This window comes from Cyprinodon variegatus, unplaced genomic scaffold (genome assembly GCF_000732505.1).
Source record: "Cyprinodon variegatus isolate N-32 unplaced genomic scaffold, C_variegatus-1.0 Scaffold1804, whole genome shotgun sequence".
Classification (NCBI taxonomy): domain Eukaryota; kingdom Metazoa; phylum Chordata; class Actinopteri; order Cyprinodontiformes; family Cyprinodontidae; genus Cyprinodon; species Cyprinodon variegatus.
Genome location: NW_015152257.1, coordinates 77,577 through 85,730, shown reverse-complemented (window position 1 = coordinate 85,730; position 8,154 = coordinate 77,577). Strand labels below are relative to the sequence as shown.

Sequence of the window (8,154 nt, the reverse complement as noted above, 5' to 3'; positions counted from 1 at the left end):
AAAACAGAATTACTTTGAGTGAAAACTCAAAATCCCAAAAGGGGGGAACCATAACACTTCCAGGGTGCAGTGATTCCAAGAGTGATAATGCTGCCAGTGGAAAAAGTGTTGCTATTCTTGCAGCAAGTAGGTCCCATGTTTAAATTTTGGTTAAAGTCTTTTCTTCCTTTGACCAAGATTTTCAAAAAACATGATTTGAGGTTAAATGGTTATTCTCTTTTATCCTCTGATACAGTATGTATGCGTGCAGAATACTTGGTCCTGTTTGTCTGCTTGAAATTGTATGCCTGTATTTTGTCTTACTTAATCACTATCAGATGCAAAAAAAAAAAAAAAAGATAATGTAACCTGATGTTTCTAGTTGGTTATAATGTTCATTTCAATTGCATTTTAAAAAGCATTAAGCTTGACTTAATTATTGGTGCTGCTGTGGCTTTCAAGCTGTATTCTGTTCTCTGGTGAGGAGCTCACCATGTAGGAAGGGGACTCTGTGGAGTAAATTAAAGCAGCCAAATGAACAAGAAAAATAAAAATGGCACCAGCAGTGCGAAGATACAGTAGGGCTCATGTTGGATGAACAAGCAGAGGTGCACCTTTATCTAATATATTTTATCTAATATATTTTCCCTTTGCTGTACAAATGCCTCTTTGTCTTATTTTGCAGCTGTAAATCACTTTGCTGCTGATGCAATAGGGATGAAAATGAAATTATTGCCTGTTACATCTATAAGACAGAAACTTCTAACAACATATGTTACATTTACAACATTCCTAAAAGAAAATTCCAGATTTCTGCTTTCATTCAGCTTCATGTACCAGTAGCTCCTTTAGAACAGGAGAGTCTCACCACAGGTTGAAACTGAGCCCTTTGGAGTGCTTTCTGTTTCCACATGTGAACATTTACTCCCTGAGAGATAATGGCAGCACATGGGTGGTTCCTGGAACCCTACATGAGCGCATTAAGTGGTGAGATGCCTCTGGGCCCTCTTAAAGAAACAATAGCATCATTATGACCTCCTGGCTGGGTCACTGATGGCCCTGCTTTTTGCTTATTGTCAGAAAGCGTGAGCAATAAAAGGTAGGAAGTCACAGGTCTTCGAAAAATAGGTGAAATTATATTCTGTGCCACCACACATCTTTATTTTCTTGGCTTTGTAACCCACTATTAATGAATTACAACCTGGTTGGACTTTATGCATAGAACAGAATTATCTGACTCAGCTTTTTATGTTTGGCTTAAAGCAACTGTCTATACCTTTTGACCCAAGTTTAGACAAACTTCCATGTAACCTATATTTTTCAGACATATAAACACCTACTGTAATTAATTAAGAATATAATAGTGATCAATTGTCATAATGGATTTCTTTTTAACACTGCACCAAAGATTTATGTTTATAATCAGCACCAGAATTATAGAAGACAAAACTTGCTGGTACCAGTGGATGTGTTATACATTCCCAGTTTATCAAGCAAAACTTGTTTTCCCCTCAACATTATGACGATGATAATTGAACTTTTTTGATCTCACATGGGAGAAATTTTCGTCTGCATTTAACCCATCCCCTTTGGGAGCAGTGGGCTGCCATCATGGGGCGCATGGGAGATGAAGGGTTAAGGGTCTTGCTCAGAGAGCCAGAGTGGCAGTCTATGTGAGTGGGGCTCAAACTCAAAACCTCAGGATTCCAAGCTCTATGCCCTAACCACTAGGCCACCACTCCACACAACATGAAGAATTGGACAGGCTGCAGAAATAAAAAAAGGTCTGTTGATATAATGGACTTTTCAATGTGTTTGGCTTCTTTAAATGCTTGATTCTAACTTTGGGGTCAGGCTATTTTCACTAGTTCCTATGCACACATTTATCAGGATCCCTTCTCTGTTTGGTTGCTTTGAAATGGGCCATGCATCCATGATTGATAGGTGAGTGCACAGAGCAGGCATTAGTGCTGATCTGACTTTGGATGGCATAAACAACAAACTCTGAATCAATAATCATCAACAGTGCTTTGGTTGGAGGGTGGCATAGCCATTTTTATGGGATCTTTTTTTTATGGGGACCCCCAAATACCCCTTGGGCCAATTTCATAAGATCTTATAATCATCAATGACCTAAATATGTATTCTTTTTTATATAAAACAGACATTTAACACTATTTTAAACGGGTTTTTATTACATATATTTATCTAATTTTGATAATAAAATGGCCCCACTGGTAATAATGTTTTTTATGTTTTTGTCATTATGTTGGAAACTTTCTTTTTACATGATTTTACAAAAGCAACATCTTTTCTTAAGATTATCTTTTAGGCTTGTGGCCTTAGTTATTTTTGAAAGTATGCAGACAGGAAATGGGATTAGAAAGAGAGAAGCATTGCGGCAAAGGTCACCAGACCAGGACTAAAATCTGTGACGGCTGCGTTGAGGAGCAAAGCCTCTGTATATGGTCTCGTATTTAACCCCTGCAACACTGTCATGGGGCCACAAGATAATATCTCTTTGAGTAAATGTTATTTATACTTTAAGTTGCAAAAAAAAAAAAAAATAAATGTAAAACCATAAAAGGAAATACGAACAATGTCAGCCAGTTTTCTTTACTAAATAATTGTTAAAGAGTAAAAATTTTCTTTTGATGGTTGTTTTAGTTTTTAAAGCAGTTTTATATAGCTGGCCTGAGAGTAAAAATGACCCTTTGGTTGTAAAGGTTGCAGATCACTGGTCTAAAATGTTGTCTAGATCTATGCTTTGGTCTTTCTTGAGAGGTTGCACACAATGCTATATAACCCTTCCAAAGTCAACAGTATACATACATATAGTAAAATATTGCCCCGGGCATCATGGAGTATTAATCTGTTATGAAATATTAGTGGTTTCCTGCTGCTGTTTTTCCATCCCAGAAGAAAAATATTTGGCTTCTCTGTTGTGTCTCCCCTCCTGATATCGCTGGCATTTTTTCACAAGTTTATCATATAGGGCCGTTGGAACATGGTATGATGCCATTTCTGATTAGGCTTTTCTTTAGGAAGGCTAAGCAAATGCAATTACTGTAGCAGTCTGCTGTATATAATGCAACTTTTAAACTATCAGTTTGCAGTTGCTGTCACTGTGCAGGTGTCTTGCATCACCACTCACTGATCGGAGAAAGTGGACATCTGTATACATTGTAGTAGTAAAACATATTGCTAGAATGCATCCACATTATGCTTAATCTGTCATTTTAAATTTCAAAAAGAGTTTAAATCTCACCAAAAAATAACTTTCCATGACGTGTCCATCTAGAGCAAATGCCTTTGCTTGGAGTCCAAGTTGTAAAAGTCCTGAATCGAACTGAGTCACAAAATAATTTAAAGATCTGAGTTTATAATCCACTGCTCTGTTTTTTGGATGCTCAGTCGTCCTCTCCTTTGCTCTTTTCTTTAGCTCTTTTCACAGGTTTTCTGTTTCTGTTTCCGTTTCACAGGATGGGGGTGTTCTGGCTAAAGATAGCTTATTTCTGTTTGGATTTAGCCAAAAACTGAATTTTTGATCATAATTCTCAGTAAAGACCCAATGTGGATCATTTGTTAAAAGAACAGCAGGGTTATAATAAGCTGCTCTGACCCAAAAGCTGATTTGACCAGAGGAGGCTGTTAGCTGTCATTTTAAAATGCTTTAAATTAATAATGGTGATAGTGGGACCTGCTCAAATGTCCACAATTTGGCTTTATTCTTTTTGTTATAAAATATATCCAAAGGGCTACATCTTTTTTGCAAATGTGTGGATAAAGTGTAGGAGGGTTTTTTTCAGCCCGCTGACCTGCAGTCTGTAGCAACATGAGAAAGAGTCAGAGCTCCAGCTTAATGAGCTAAAGACTAGCGACGAGTAAGATGTTTTGTGCCTAATGTTCCAGTTAAAGTCCCAGTAATATGTTTTCCCCTATAATAGTTGAGCAGAACATGTTGTTTTCAAGTCACACATGTTTGGAAAGTGTTGCATGGGATGTATAGAAAGTTTAATGGTTGATTTAGAAACCTGGTGAGCTAGAGTTAATGGTTGGTCAATCTATTACAAATGTTTATATTTAAAAAGAACTGACAACTACGGCAAACTAATTAAAACATTTCAGGGTATTTGTTGGAAAATTAGTAATTATGATTTTATATACAGCTTTTTTGCTCTCATAAAAAAAAGTAATATGCCTTTTTTATTGACTTTCCAAAGTGGAATGACTGCTCAAATTCAATTTATGGCTCTCAAACTGCTTAAAAATACTTTTGCTTTCCCAACCTTTCCATCATATGAACTACTTGAAATATCTAAGGTCATTCATAGGGAATTGCATTGTTTCTTTTGGATTGTTTAATTTAATCGCATTGAGGAGGCTGTGAAGTATTCTCTAATCTCCATGTTTAGTTCTGCACCCTGTGTCACATCCCCATTACTTCTTTCCCTCTTCATTCAATAATTAATCTGATTTAAAATAATAAGAGGTGGAAACAGGTGGAGTCAGCTGTTGTCATGGCAACCCCCTGCTTCCCATATAAGGAAACTGTGATATCATATGGTTGGCAATGAACATGCTGTACCGTGTGTGAGGAAGCGACAGTGGAGGAAATAAGAGCCAGAGGAGGAGGAGGAGGAAAGGGCTTCTTCATCATCTCTTACAGGAATGGAGGGGAGATAGAGTGACGGAAGGGAGGAGGAGGAGGGTCTGGAGACATGCTTAGTGCCTTTTAGGCACTACTACCAGAATCAGCGAGAGGGGACTGCCAGCTCTTCTGGGCGCGGGAATACACTGAGCCGCAGTGGAGAAGAAGAAGAAAAAAAAAAAGGAATGGAATGAGGGGAGGAAAAGGAGGGAGTCATGTGGAGCGTGAAGATGCAGAGTCACTAAGTGCAAACGGTAACTCTCTAACCTGCTCCTTCCATCCTTCAGGCGAGGCTTTCATCCCGGCTCTGTGAGATGGATATGTTGCTGCATGATGGACATGAGTGTTTACCAGCCTTCTCTTCATGGGAGCAGAAGCTGACCAGTTAGCACACATTTCATCTCCTGCTGCTGTTCAACATAGTCTGCATCTTTCCAGGGGAGGGTCCCCGTTTCCTTCCTTGCAGGCAGGTGAGGGTCAGGTGTGTTAGAGCTGCCGCAGTGATTTGTATGAAACGCATACAAGAATGCACGCGTGCACATGTGGAAGCCCCAAGAGGAAACACGCCATGTGAGAGTGAACATGTGTGTTCCGAGCAAGACGAAGCGTTGGTGAGGGAAGTGGGTGGGCACAAAGATGGCTATTTGGCATGCGGGTCAGGCATGCATGTCTATCTGCCCAGCCCTTCTATCCCTACCTTAAACTCTGGATGTCTGTATTAATTCTGTTGGGTTTCTGCTTAAGAAACGATAAACATTACAGGCAGTGATCATTAAGTCAGTCTGCAGGGGCGTGTGTGTGTGTGTGTGTGGAGAGGGGGTTAATCTAGGTGACTAGTTTGATAATGCAAAATAAATTAATAAAGAATATCCGCCTGTTGGTGCATTAAATTGTCTAGGAAGCCCGTTTTTTTCTGTATTTTTCATTTCAGGTGAATAAATGAAGCAAGTAGGTGATTATGCAGTGCCCAGCCCTCTGTGACTGCTCAGATACACATTAAGGATTAGAACACAATGGGTGCTTGACTTCACAATGATCAGCTGTTTGTTTCTGTTTCAGTAATAGAGAAAAGAACCTGGCAAAGGTCTGATCAAATTTAAGCTCGTATTCTCAGCTGTCTGCTTGTAATTACTGAGCAACAGTGTGGAACTGCCTCTGAGCTGAAAGGATGAAACCAGCCGCAGGTTACTGAGATGCTTCGTTTTTAACCATTGGGAAATAATTTATGACAGGGTTAGACCTCTTTTCAAAGTGAGGCAATTTAATTAAATTCTAATCATTCCTGCTTAAACCTGTTTAACCAGGAATGATTTTTTTTGAATGAAATCACTGCTTAAGAGCCTTTCAGATACAGTACGGTACCCAGTTCCTGCAAAGAGAGGTTCATATTAAGATCCTAATGCTGAAATCAACCTTTTTACATCTAGTTTGTTGAACAAATGAGGCTACCTGTGTCAGAAAGAAACTATTAAATAAAACTGCCTGCAGGTTGTCTGGACATTTTAACTACACATTCGGATCTATCTTCAGAACACTTCAGAATTTTTGTTTTTGTTTTTCTAGGATAGGAAGTTTGCACAGATGTTTTGCATCTTTATTTGTGAGGATGTGCATAATTTCTGCAGGTTCTGATGTTATATGTTGGTGGCTGACATTTAACCTTTTGAAACATTCTTACATTCTGCTGCTCATGGGATAAAGTTTATTAGAATGCATTATTACTGGGCATGCTGCGGCGCAGTAGTTAGCACACGTGACCCATGTACGGAGGCCGTAGTCCTCGACGCAGCCGAATCCAACCTTTGCCGCATGTCTCTCCCCCTCTCTCATATTCCCCTTTCTGTAGCCTACTTTCCAAAAAACGAGCCATTAGTGCCATAAAAACTTGAAAAACAAAAAAATGCAATAATTCTAATATCTGACAAATACCTGTTTGCGGCCATATGTGTTCTAACCACATTAAAGTTGTTCGAAGTAAGTGGACATATACTTTGCCAGGTTTCCAAGGAAGATAAATTACAGTTAGGTAACTACATTTTAAAGTTAGGATTTATGATAGGTATGTTTTTGTATTCATAACAACTTTTAAAAGCGCTTAAATATTTTTTTTTCTTTTTTTTTTTTTTTTTTTAAATATTCTTTTCTGAATCCTTCAGAAGGATTTGCAGCAGGTTCATGGATGGGGTCATAGTTTTAAATCAACAAAAAAGAAACAGCTAAAAGGCGGAAGGATGACTTTAGTGAAAGGGATTTTTTTTCTGTATTAGATATTCAAATGACCAATTACATCTGCTTCTAATATCTCATCAGGTCAGCAGATCGACCCTAACCTTACTGATCAAATTAGCCAGAAGTTTCAAGCTGTTATGCAATATTTAATATATTTTCCTTTATATTTGTGGTCTGAAAAATATTTGCATTTAAAGGTGTAATACTTTGTGAAAGATAAACTGTTACCACCTCTCTGATCACTATTATAAGTGACCATACATTGTTAAACTTTCGGACAAATATCATGTTGATGCACTGATCCCGCTAATGACAAAGTCTAGTTTTAAAAGACGACATCTTAACCTTTTTTGCATTTATCAAGTGAGCATAAAATATACTAACCAGTAAAGAAGAATAAAATGTGCAGAAGGTTCTCGTAGAAGAGGCAGTTCTTTTTAGTCCAGCGTAGAATAAGAAATCCTCTATGTGGTTCAAAGCATATGACCCTTACAGTGAACTGCTTGATCAGTGTCAATATATTACATAAAAGTCAAAAATTAGTTATTAACCTGCTGATAAAAGCTCAGACGACTTTAGCAAAGGTGTTTGCAGTTGATATGTAACGGAGATGTGATACTTAGACTATGAGCTCATCCGTGTATCATTTTCTGTTGTCTTGGATTATTGCTTCTTTGAATATGTTTGTATCTAGACTTTCACACTATGCTGGAAAAGATGGACCCAAATGACAGCCATGTAGATTTCCTGCATGTAAATCAGACCGTTTAGATCTAAGTAACATTTTAAGATAACTTAGTATTTCTTATTTGTGTGTGCGTGGATAGGAACAAGTGTGCACTATAGATTAGTAAATTAATTTTTCTGTAATCATTTTGAAAATGTTTTTGCTGATAGGAAGGTGCAGCCATTTGTACAGTAGCACTGTTACCCTACATTAAGCAGGTCCTGAGTTAAATTCCTAGCCTGAAGTCTCTCTACATCAGGGGTTCTCAAGTCAAGTCCTCAAAAGGTACTATCCTGCAACTTTTTGATGCATCCCATTTTTAACACACCTGAATCAAATGAGGGACGCGTTACCATGCCTCTGCTGAGCTAAATGAGGGGATTGAGGCTTTAGATTCAGGTATGTTAGAGAAAAGATGCATCTAAATGTTACAGGATGGTAGCTCTTGAGGACTGGACTTGAGCATCCATGCTCTACATGAATTTTAGCTGTGGTCCACATGCATCTGTGGGGTTTCTTTGGGTAATCCAGTCTCCTTCGACAGTACAAAAACATGAGGCTTAGGTTA

General features: G+C 38.2%; 1 protein-coding gene across 2 annotated transcripts in view; it reads left to right on the top strand.

Moving 5' to 3' along the window:
* Window positions 1-4,681: 4,681 nt before the first annotated feature.
* LOC107104584 (SRC kinase signaling inhibitor 1-like) overlaps window positions 4,682-8,154 on the top strand; it is a 72,876-nt gene continuing 69,403 nt past the window's right edge. For both annotated transcript variants that reach the window (XM_015404617.1, XM_015404618.1), the window contains exon 1: window positions 4,682-4,884. The gene's annotated coding sequence lies outside the window, so the exon portion shown is untranslated. The remainder of the gene's footprint in view (window positions 4,885-8,154) is intronic.